The sequence below is a fragment of the Diadema antillarum genome, unplaced genomic scaffold (assembly GCF_040938485.1).
Source record: "Diadema antillarum isolate AM-2024a unplaced genomic scaffold, OU_Dant_1.0 seq00001342_RagTag, whole genome shotgun sequence".
In the NCBI taxonomy this organism is placed as follows: Eukaryota; Metazoa; Echinodermata; class Echinoidea; order Diadematoida; family Diadematidae; genus Diadema; species Diadema antillarum.
The window spans coordinates 42,479-54,940 of record NW_027272108.1 but is presented as its reverse complement, the minus strand read 5'-3'; the positions used below and the strand labels follow the sequence as shown (position 1 = coordinate 54,940).

The 12,462-nt window shown below is 38.4% G+C and overlaps 1 long non-coding RNA gene across 1 annotated transcript; it reads right to left on the bottom strand.

The window, feature by feature from the left end:
- Positions 1-628: 628 nt before the first annotated feature.
- LOC139708477 (uncharacterized) lies at positions 629-3,629 on the bottom strand. Its single transcript, XR_011709360.1, has 3 exons — positions 3,240-3,629; positions 1,584-1,721; positions 629-993 (listed from the first exon to the last, which is right to left on the bottom strand). It is a non-coding gene; the product is annotated as an uncharacterized lncRNA (long non-coding RNA).
- Positions 3,630-12,462: the final 8,833 nt, after the last annotated feature.

Genomic DNA, 12,462 nt, shown 5'->3' with positions numbered 1-12,462 from the left:
AGTAGTAATAATAATAATAATTAGAGCAATAATGAAATGTGTGAAAGGCCCTTCAGTGATGTACACTGTTGTGCATGACAGCCCTGCTTAAGTTCACTTTAAAACACTGATGCAATATTTTATCGTAACGGAGTAATTGTAGTTTTTCACCTCTGAAACACCTGGGAAACACAGGGGGAAAAAAGACCAAATGAAAAAAAAAAGGACAAAACACTTTGTGCCTGGATATTGCAGCCCTTTCAGTTTCCAGTAACAGTTTAACGCACATGCAGTTTAGGAGTTTACAGGATTTATTTTCCCTACTTGCTACATGGGGCAAGAACAAATTTTCCAGGCAATCAATTCACTGTTTCATTCTGATTCACACATTTGAGTACTAACATGTTTGTTGTTACCTCACAGGAAAGACAGAAATAGAGAGTTCAGAGATATAAATGTAGTGTCATATCAGTTATCACTGCCATCACATGAATGTGGTCTATGATTGGAATTGATGTTATTCATGTTCAATGTGCATTTATCAGAATCCCCAACAATCCTGGTACAAAGGTGCAGCTTTTTCATTACTAACATGTCTTTTGCTATAATACACAGTGAAGGCATAAATTGACAGTAGGCCTACAGGAAGAACTGGTGTCAGAGCTATTATCATTGCCATCACTTGAATGCACTCAACATAATTATGATATTGAAGTCATCCAAGTTCAGTTTTCAAACATTTGCCAGCCACAAAGAAGAACATGAGAGGGGATGTCACTGGCTTCATGGAGCTAAGTAGTTGGGAGGGCTGGTTCTGATTGATGAGAGGGGATGTCACTGGATTCACTGAGCTTGGTGGCAGAGAGGGCTGGTTTCCACTGGCGAGATGGACGTCACAGGTCTCACCGAGCTGCGTAGCCTAGAAGAGGCAGTCTTATTTGGCGAGAGGGGTGTCACTGGCTTCAACAACCTGGATATCTGTGATGGCACTTGGATGTGATGCTAGCTGTTCCACTGCAATAGAGGCCAACAAGCACATTCTATTGATCTCTCATCTAATGACTGAATGTTGGTAATAAAGTAACTACTACACATTTACAATGAAAAATTATTTTACTACTCATATAGACTCAATTAACTATTCAGTAATACACATAGTAAATATTCTCTTTAAAGACTATCATTCAAGCAATGACAAGTTTAGTACTGATGAAAGCAATTATGTTATATGCTGAAAGTCCAATGAAAATAGCTCATTTTATTTATGATATTTACATAAAAATTCCCTAATATGCATGCCAAAGGGACGTCTTCATCATCTACTGTAAAAGTGGAAATTTCTTGCGGTGTTGGTTGAAATTTTCACGCATTTCGCGTAAGCCGAAACTAGCGCGAAAATAAAAGTATGCGAATATTTTTGCTCGCCATTTGTTCAAGTAGTTGATGTCTTGATTCCGCGGAACTATAAACATGCGAAACTCTTCTTACCCCGCCGACCGCAAAAAATTAGTTGCGCTATTAAAAATATCCACTTTTACAGTAACCTGTTATCTCCTTACATTTGCCCAGGCTCTGATAAAATCAATATCTGTCAGCACTCTCACCAGGTTTTGATCCACTTCAATTTGACCCAAGTCCTTTCCTCAGAGTAGCATTTTCCTCCACAACTAATTGGAGAAGGCAACAGCATTCATGAACTTGTCCTTTTTCCATTTCACAGGGGCATCTGGACTGGAGTTCATCTGTATATCAGACACAATGAAAGGCATTAACACTGACTTACAATTAGGATAGTCCCGTTAGTTCTTCACCAATCTGTAAATTTAGTCACAGAACTTGCTATCCCATGTATTTCAGTGTAGAGTCTACCAGGTAGCTTTATCTTGTAGTGCTCACATACATGCAACAGAGAAAACTCCATGAAATATGTTAGAAATAGACTGTCTACTGTAGAACTTAAATAGCAAAAAGGAAAATAAGACCTACAGAGACCCTAGCCAAATTTTTGATGAGTTGACACTGCACATGACGTCGGGATGACCTCAGCCTCTCATTGTGCATCTGGGTAATTCTGTGAAGTTGGGGCACGAAGTGTGACATTTTAGCATAACTCAATACTAATTATGCTATACATGTATTGTTTATAGGCTTTGCAGTTGTATTGAGACCATACATTTTCCTGGAAATTTTGTGCCATTCCGACTCAATTTTGATGAAATTATTAAAACGATATGTAATGGTGTCCTGTAGCATCGTGACGTGTCCATGTAGCATCGTGATAGTAAACATTTGGTCCTAAAAGACAAATTAAGACAATTAGCTTGACCAAAATTTGATATAATATGCATAATTACTAGATTAGTCAGATAGCTAAATATCTTAATTCTCCTTTCCACAGTTTTACACAAAAAAGGACATCGCATAGCATCGTGATACATTTTGTAATTTTCTTTTAAAATTGAAACTGTGTACAGGAAATTTGAGATATTTAGCTATCTTATTCATACCTTGTAAATATGCATATTGCATCAAATTTTGGTCAAGCTCATTGCCATAATTTGTCTCTTTGGACCAAATTTTAAAATATCACGATGCTACGTGGACACGTCACGATGCTCCAGGACACAGTGTTACATATTGTTTAATAACTTCATTAAAATTGAGTCTGAATGGCACAAAATTTCCAGGAAAATGTGTGGCCTCAATGCAAATGTAAAGCCTACAAACAATAAATGTAAAGCATAATTGATATTGAGTTATGCTGACATGTATTTTGTCAATATCACGATGCTACATACATGGACACTGCCCCAACTTCATGGAATTACCCATCTACAAAGTAGGCCCTATTTATTTATATGTTGTGTATACAACCTCACATCGGGCCTATGATGTCTTTCAATCCAGCCACATGCAAGGGATTTGGGGGTCTGTATAATTCCACATACAATCATATAGTAGGCCTATATGTGGCTGCAATGTACAAACTATGTAACTTGTAACCCTAAAAGTAATGATCAAGACAACCATAATCTTATTAACCACTACCACAGCTTTGGGTTTAAAAAAAAAAAAATGTTATAAGTTAAATTACAGCAATAATAAGAACAGCATCGTTTGAGAACACAGAGTTATCTAACAATTTATTGATGTTTTGTGTACTAAATATCAACATTAACTTTCATTTGCAGGTTCAAAACAGTTGTTGGATCTAGGTGTATTAAAATAGTACCAGGTAATTAAAGTTAGTTTGTACAAACCTTTTGTACCGACGGAAGGGCTGGTCTCAATGGGCAAGAGGGGATGTCACTGGCTTCATCAAGCTGGGAGGGCTGGTCTCGACTGATGAGAGGGGACATCACTGGCTTCACCAAGCCGGGTATAGACTACATTGTAGCTGGTCGAAACTGACGAGAGGGAATGTCACTGGCTTCATCAAGCTGGTTAGCTAGGAGGGCTGGTCTCAATTGATGAGAGGGGATGTCACTGGCTTCACCGAGCTGGGTAGCTGGTCAAAACTGACGAGAGGGAATTTCACTGGCTTCATCAAGCTGGGTAGCTGGGAGGGCTGGTCTCAACTGACCAGAGGGGCTGTCACTGGCTTCACTGAGCTGCCTAGTCAGGATGGTCCTTGAATGCGATGCTGGCTGTTGCCCTACAAAAGATACCCACAATAATATCTGACAGACCTTTCTCAACAATTAGCACCTACTGTGCTACAAGGCATACACCATTAACCACTACACTATAGAGACTGAGTGAACTGCGCTACAATGCATATACGCCATTAGCCACTTATGTATGTACGCACAGTAGATACACTTCAATCAACATTTTTGCAATGCCATGTGTACCGGAGACAATAACAAGGTACCTTACCAAACATGTGAATTCACGTTTTTGGTCTGATCATAGCTGTGATGACAACATATACACAGTTGAGTCTCCACAAAGTATTTTGTAAAAACCGAGTTACCAGATTCGCTGACACTTTCATTCATTCAGTGTCGTTTCGTAAAATTGGATTTCTCGCCTATCGCCAATTTGTAACAAACGTCAGCTCTGATGAGTGTCGTAACTTTCTTATTTCGACATTTTGAGACCCATAATTTGACATGAAAGTAGAATAGGGCAACATAATCCAGAATACGGTAAAATAGGAATTCGCATATTTTCATGCAAAACACAAATAGCATGCCATTTCTTACTGTGAACAGCGATTTATGTGTAATAGAGAAGCACATTTCAAAAAGGAGAAATGTTGAGCCAAATTTGGGATGTCATTCATAGGCAAAAAAATTTCCAGTTATGGTAACTATACACAGCCCAGTTGCTGTACGTAGGTACATAGCGACAGGATTCGCACAGCGTACTTACAGCGTCTAACTACCACTCCTAGTCCGAGGCCCTTTTTCTCTGCCATTTTATAGCTGTAGCCCGACCACACGCTGTAAGTACACTGCGAATCCTGTCGCTACGTACGTACAGCGACTGGGCTGTGTATAGTTACCATAACTGGAAATTTTTTTGCCTATGAATGACATCCCAAATTTGGCTCAAAATTTCTCCTTTTTGAAATGTGCTTCTCTATTAATTACACATAAATCGCTGTTCACATGAAGAAATGGCACGCTAATAAAGTGTTTTGCATGTAGATACGCGAATTCCTATTTTACCGTATTCTGGATTACGTTGCCCTATTCTACTTTCATGTCATTAAATTATGGGTCTCAAAATACATAGGTCTAGGATACCTACCATACCTCAATCGCATTCTGAATACACCTTTTTGTGAATCTGCATGTAGCCTTTCTCCACATATGTGAGTAAAATCTCAGGCAAACTCTGATAGGCCTATAAGTATATCTTTTAGTTTAATAGAAAAATGTTAGGGTGTGGCATAGGGGATAGGACACCTAACAAAATTACTAATCTAGGCCTACTATAGTATCAGTATTACTAAATAGTAGGCCAATAGTGTGTGTAGATCCTCTAAGTGGCATCTCTATCAATTAATGTTACACTAACAACACTAACAGTAACACTGTAACAGTTGTTATAGGTCCTACTCACTGAACTCTATGAGGTCTTCCGAGTTTCACAAATTTATTACCGATCCAGCCGAAGTGAAATGACATCTCTGTCGTTCAGCCCCTTATCTTCTAGTGTCTTGAGGGGAATTGGGACTCTACATTTTATTTTTCTGTCACCATCTCCATACTCTGTCACTGGTTTTCATGGTCTTCCTCTTCTTGGAGACAGATCTCTCGCTCTCCTCCTGCGGCTCCATTGTTAGTGTGGATGGTATTTATACGCAGCCAGCAGATCAGAGTTCAAGCGGACCCGTGCTAGCTAGCTGCCGGGCGGATCCCGGGAAATGCACCGATAACGCTCGCTAGCCAGTGAACAGGCACCCGGGTTTCGCCTCGCAATCGCGGCGATATCTTGGGCTTGCTTTTCGCCGAGGAGAAGGCAATACATTAACGCTGTGCCAAAATCGGACAAAAGAGGGAGGCAAAAACAACACTTGAACGGAGAGCCTCTAAGCCGACCCCCCGTGATTTTGACAAGCGTTACATGTAACGCTCTTCAAAAAATCATAGATATCTTCATAATGCCGTATTTTTCATCGATTCTTTTTCATTGCTTAGTCCTTTCATAGGCATTGGTCCTTGTTTTTGCCTGTTTCACTTCATGAAATAGCACTTTTGCATTTTGGGTTCCAACACTCCTCCCCAGTCCCTTTAAGCCAGAAACATTCACAGCATTAAGCTTTTACAAATTCAAAAGGACGGTCTTTTTGGTGGTATACAAGTTTCGTTAACTGGTGACTGGCATTCAGTGCATTGTGAAGACAAAAACTTTTGTGTGCATTTAACTTTCGCAAAACTTGGCCCCTTGAGAAATTTGCAAAAGTTTCATGCACACAAAAACTTCTGGTTTGAAATATTACTACAGTAATTGGTAGTTTGTTTCCCTGGCAGGTAGCTCATTGATTATGGGTAACATCGCAAAAATGTGGCACAATGGACTGATCACCTGAGCTGAGGAAACTGATCCTTACGACACACACAGTGGAGTTACACCGTGTAGTTGGAATGGACATCTCGTGACATCTTGCTTGTGTACGTATCTTTTTATGTGTTCTATTTTTGCAGTGGGTGTCTACATACATTGTTTAGCAGGCATGATCATTGAACGCTTTTTAACTGAACTTTTCACCTTTCATTGACCTCAAAAGGAGTATTTTGTGCACATGCTGATGCTTTTAAAAAGTTAGTAAAAGCAAGAACAGCATAATTATGATTATTTGTATGCATATAAGTATTTACATTACAAAATTGTATGCAGCACCCGTAATTAAGCACTAGTAATTAAGGGTCTGTCGCAAGTAGAAAATCTCATTTTGGATAAGTGATTTAGAGAGAAAAAAAAAATAGAATTAATAAATCCTGACATACTGCCCTGAAATAATATATTTTCATTCTAAGACTGAAAATTGTATTGTACCATACGTTTACAAGTTTGGAAAAGTCTCTGTGCATCTCAGTTTATATGATATTAGATGCATGTTTTCCCAGCACAGCTTGGGTGAAGATGGACAACAATATTTCACATGTGGGCAATGTGTGTGCTCTGGTACAGTACATTATGAAAGTTGTCATATGAAGTCTTCTTGTGTAATCAGGACCCCAACCATGCTCACGCAGTACCAGTAAGGTTGTCTTTTTGAGAGGTGATAGTGCACACTGCAAAACATTGTTTCGACTCTTCACAGTACAACATTATTGGTAGAGTCTGATTTATTGATAGAGGATGCATCAATGACATCCAAGGAAATTAATGTATGAGGATGACCTGTGAAACACCCACTGCAAATATAGACAGCTGCTCATGTCAGTTGGTGGTAGGATTACAAAGGAGAGATTTGGGCTTTGATGAGACTTTTTCAAGTGATATCTGAAATCAACAATCTACAATAAATTATCTTTGTGTAAATTGCCAATTTTTATCTTGACTGCAAATAAGCTAGTCATAAAATAAAGGTAGTGTGTATGTGTGCATGATGTAATTCTGAAGTTTGGAATCCCCATGATCCTCTCCGATGCATTTTATCACCCTGCTGTACTCAAATAGTGCATGCATTATTTGTATGACAGGCAGGGGTGTACACATTCCGCAGCCTCTTCCATCCTACTGTACAAGTGCATAGTTTTCACATTCCTTGATTTTAGGCCCAAATCTCTTCTTTCACCCTACCCTAATGACGATCCTGGCTCAAATGAGTCTTGTGACGTCACAGCCAGGATCTGACACTAGCCTCCAGACATGAGCAGGAATTTTATAGTTACGATGTACATTTCATGTGATCCACTTTTACATTGATATTTCATGCCTTGATTGTAACTTTACAACTTTCTTCAGAATTCGGTACCTGTCTATGGAATTTCTGTTTGATTGTACATGTATTGTAGAGTTCATTTTTGTTTAAATCAAATACATGTGTACAAAAAAAAAAAATGACAGGAAATATGCCTTATGATTTTTTTGTTCTGTTTTATTTTCCCTTTGGTCTTTTGTGCTATACAGTATATGATTGTAAGATAATTGCCCGTGTCATGTTAAATACATTGAAATGAATTGTATGTACACCGTTGTATGTTATTTCTGCTTTTTTATATAATTATTATACACTGTGTTTGTTGTTTTCCTGCAGAAATATTAGTCCTTTTTAAGGCATTGTGTTTAGATGATATAGGGCGTATATGAAATATTAACTGAGCTAATCTTTGAAGGAAAGATAGAATACTAAAGTGTGTTTGTGTGTGTGTGTGTGTGTGTGTGTGTGTGTGTGTGTGTGTGTTGTAGGGGGTATAGTATTGTCACTGTAAGAGGAGAAGAAGTGGGTATCATAATAGTTCTCCCCTGCTCAGATTTCACTCAATCTTGAATGCTTAAAATACATGTTACACTACATGTACATTGTAGTATGTTTCGATGACATTTAAATGAGAAAATCCACCTGTTCATTCTCAACATTGTGGTACATTTTAGTCTCTATGTTTTGTAATAGTGGAATCTCTTAGCCTCAGCTGTGATTCCTGCAGATTTGTAGGAAGACAGAATATATTAAATGTCTATGCCAGAAGCCTCTGCATGAACAGAAATTGAGTTGATTTGATTTGACAGAGATACAAGAGATAGGGTTTAAAGATTGAGATACGACTCGGTGTTCAAACTGTACCTGTAATTCCTAGAGCAGAATAGCAGAGGTCTCATAAATATTGGATTTAGCGTAGGAAACTTACATGTCCATGTACGTTAGTTTAGTGCTCCATGTGTTTTCCCAGACAATGACACCTATGAACATAAAATTTAATTTGATCTATCAAAGTGAACTTGAGGCTAGAATGGCATTTTGCTTGTCACCGTTGAATTTGTCATTTGAGAGCTGCAGTCAAGTTCTACTCCTGCCAACAGTGCTCCATATGCCGTCTGCTAATAATGTGACTGGGTTTGGTTTGGTATTAGCTCCAGTCATCAATATCTCTCCACCTGCAGCAGATGGACTAAAGTAGGAGTACATGTGTATATAGGAGTCTATTTACCACACGGTGTGCTAACTCAATCACAGATATATGGTGTTGTATGCTGGTACCGTACCTTGAGATGGCAGTATGCGTACATACAGTATCGTACGTGTACTGCGAATGACTTTCTGATTATCTTTATACCACACATTCAACCGAGCCAGTAAGAACCAACTTCACTTACAATTAAATTCATACATCATTTGGTACATGTAGGATACTAATGTTGCCGTGAATACTGTAATGCGCCTTGAGTTGGGTGTCTTAATGATATATCTCACTACAGCTGTATCAGGACAAACTTATTTGTTCAGATTAACGTGTCCCATCACACCTAGGCAAAACACCCACAAAGTGAAAGCTGTGGTTGAGGTGAGAATTTAGCCTTTAACATTTTGCAAGATACTTTGATAATAAGTCTACAATTCTAAGCAGAATTCAAAGTTTATTCGATGGAAATCGGTTTTGAAATGGTTGCGATATCCAAAAACAAAGCGATCCTTGTATTAAGGTGGGTCCCACCTTCTATTAGGGTTGCTTTGTGTTGGATATCTCAATCATTTCAAACCCAATTTTCATGAACTTTGAATTTCTCTTTGAATTAATGTGGTATGCTCTTTCATATTTCATAAGAGGTTACTCCTTAATATCTCAAAAAATAATCATGAAAAAACATTGAAAACATCAAACCCTATCTCAACCGAAACTGTAACATTCCACACTACTAGTATTCAGTTCTTGGATATGAGCGGAAGGTTGAGCAGACTTTCTACACTGTTTATCTTGTATGACCCAGAAATTTAAAGAATCGTTTAATTTATCTGTAGGGGTGATTTAGGTTCAGTCGAAGAAAAGAAGAAGAAGAAGAAGAAGAAGGAGAAATGTCACATCCATGTGTATGACTACACGTCCTTGTTATATTCAACATAAAAACTTCTAGGAAGTGTCTTTGCCTTGAAATATGAAATAAAGTGATATCTTTACCATGACTATGCCTGAAGTGTACGCCGTAATGGTTAATACATGTACACGTAGTTTAGCTGATGCTCCCACACTGTATACTATAGTCTATGGCTTGTGGGAATCATCAAAAAGACTCCTGCGTGTGCACGAATACATAAGTCGCAGCCTCGCTCTCTTTCTCTGTACACGGTAATTTACTAAGTACGTGAAGTGAACAGAGAGGGGTGGGGGGGGGGGGGGGGATAGAGAAAGGAGAAAGCTAAGGATTATACAGTAACAATTATACCTGCAGAAGGATAGAGAGATAACACATACAAATTATGTGGCTTATATACCATCGCCACCGCGATGATGCTTGTACATATTGCATCATCACTTCTGCGTTGGCGTGGGTTGGTTTTGATTTAATTCTATTTATTACATTGCCACCAATGAAACACTTAAGACCAGGAGCGGATCCAGGAATTCTGTAAAGGGGGAGGGGGGGGGGGGGGGCGTAACTATTATTTTGGTGCCACTTCCAGGTTTCATTTCATTTTTTTTCTTTTTATTTCTTTTGTTGTTAATGATAAATAAAGGGGGGCGTGCGCCTCTTGCGCCCCCTCTGGATCCGCCACTGAAGACGTAGTAAACTCCCATCAGTAAAGGGCTGGGCGAACACGCTGCTGTTACTCCAACTTCAAGTGCACATGCATACGATTGGTACTCACTTTATTAGTAGTAGCCTATATGTCCATGGACATGTGTTACTCGTATTCCGCCGAAATGCTCACAGTGTTATATAAAGGTACAAAATTAAATCAATTCATCTGGACTTACTGTTTTAATTCCGAGAACGGCTTCACGTCCGATAACACAGAGCTGATGAAGCGTCCAGGATCGGACGTGAAACCGTTCTCGGAATTAAAACAGTAAGTCCAGATAAATTGATTTAATTTTGTACCTTTATTGAACGTTACCTGGATGAATCAAAACTTACACCATTTCACAGTGTTACGTTTAACTCCCCCACGTCTTTATTATGATATCGTAGCTATACTACAAATATTGTATTACCTTTCTTTTGTTAGTTTGTTTTCCTCTCATCGCTCTCATTCTGGGCCACGTCCATCAATCTCCCTCTCTGTAACTACCGACAGGTGGGAGAATCTATACATTGAATAATACACGTTTCAACAACGCAATAAATTGACACACACACACACACACACACACACATCAGTGGCTACGAGACTAAACAATATGCAACACAAATGTCAAATACATGTGTCCGTTTAACCTTTAAATTTATTTGCGAATCAAAATTCCATATGTACAGTGTACACTGATTTTTTCTTACAATTCGAGGTCCTTATAAAGGAAGAATGTGTAAGTTATCAACGCGTCTTCCGACTGTAGTACTACGTGCGATAACTTTAAAACATTTCATAACATTCTGAAGTTCATGTAATTATTGTGCAATTTACACCAAGACATCGTGCTTAGAGCAAAAAGCTGCCGACTCTCGGCTTTTACATTTTCTACTTTTTTAATACATGTATACAAAAGTAATGCCCTTTTTCTTTCGTTCTTTTTCTTTTTTGGTATGCAATGAATACCAAGAACAATATTTCAATGTATATACAACTGTTCTGATTTTGCTCTACGCTAATAAGACACGCGAAAAGAAAAGAAAAAGTATAAACATAGCAACATACACACTAATTGTACCACAAAAAAAAGGCAACAAAACTCGACGCTTCGAATGCCCATCGTTTAGATCAAACAGACTACTATAAGGACTAGTGTACTGTGTAATCCTACCAACAACAACGACAACTCTGTCACGTAGTTGCTCAAACGAAATGACTGACTGTACAAAACTATATAGGCCGGATTAGTTGCGCAACGTGCAAATGGGTTTGGCAATGTGTTGCAAAATACAATACCCTTGCGAAACATATGTTGAAATGACATACATGTCTTAATGACTGCCAACGCGAAGGATAAGGCTTGGGTAGGCGTGGTTGAACGGGCCTCATTATCATTAAAGCCGTTCAGTTTCCACAGCCAAATCAAGAATTGGCTAGCTACACACAGTCTGACATATTACTAACTTATTTATCATTAATCTCATTGCCAAGTGCAAATCAACTGCCGAAACTACGATGTTTTGGTTTATCTGTGCATTAATTGTTTTTGTCTACTGCAGTATTTCATCGTTAGCAATTGCCGACTTCTGTTTCACCGCCCTACATTCACTGTTTTGATGTACTCCTAGAATGGAACAGCAGGCGTTGCTATCTAAAGGCAGTGTTTTTTTTACGTGTTACCAGCAACAACTGTAACACCAAAATACCCTAAACCTACATACATTTGGCTTGCGATATTATTTCGATCAGGCTTCCTGTTTTTGCGTGTTAAAAAAAAAAAAAAAAAAAAAAAAAAAAAATCGTTCAGAAATTCTTTGGAATACACGCTGCTCCCAAGACTATAGACTAAAACACGCATCAACGCAAAATTATTATTTCGATCAGGCTTCCTGTTTTTGCGTGTTAAAAAAAAAAAAAAAAAATCGTTCAGAAATTCTTTGGAATACACGCTGCTCCCAAGACTATAGACTAAAACACGCATCAACGCAATGTATCGCTTTAATAATGTGAATGTACGTTCTTATGTGAAGGCGATAGGACGTATGTGTATTGCCATTCATGAGCTTACAAAAAGTTAAGGAGATTTTACCCCAATTTGGAGATTGCGAAACGCCACTTAAGTCAAAAGTTCAATGCGATTTGGAAAAAAAAAATAAACAGAAATCCAATCAAAACACACCTGTTTTGCATAGTCTAATACGCCGGATTAGAAAAAAAAAATCACAGCAAAATACAGTACAAACAACAATAACAACGAGTTAATAATAATGCAATCCTAATTAACACAACGGTAATAT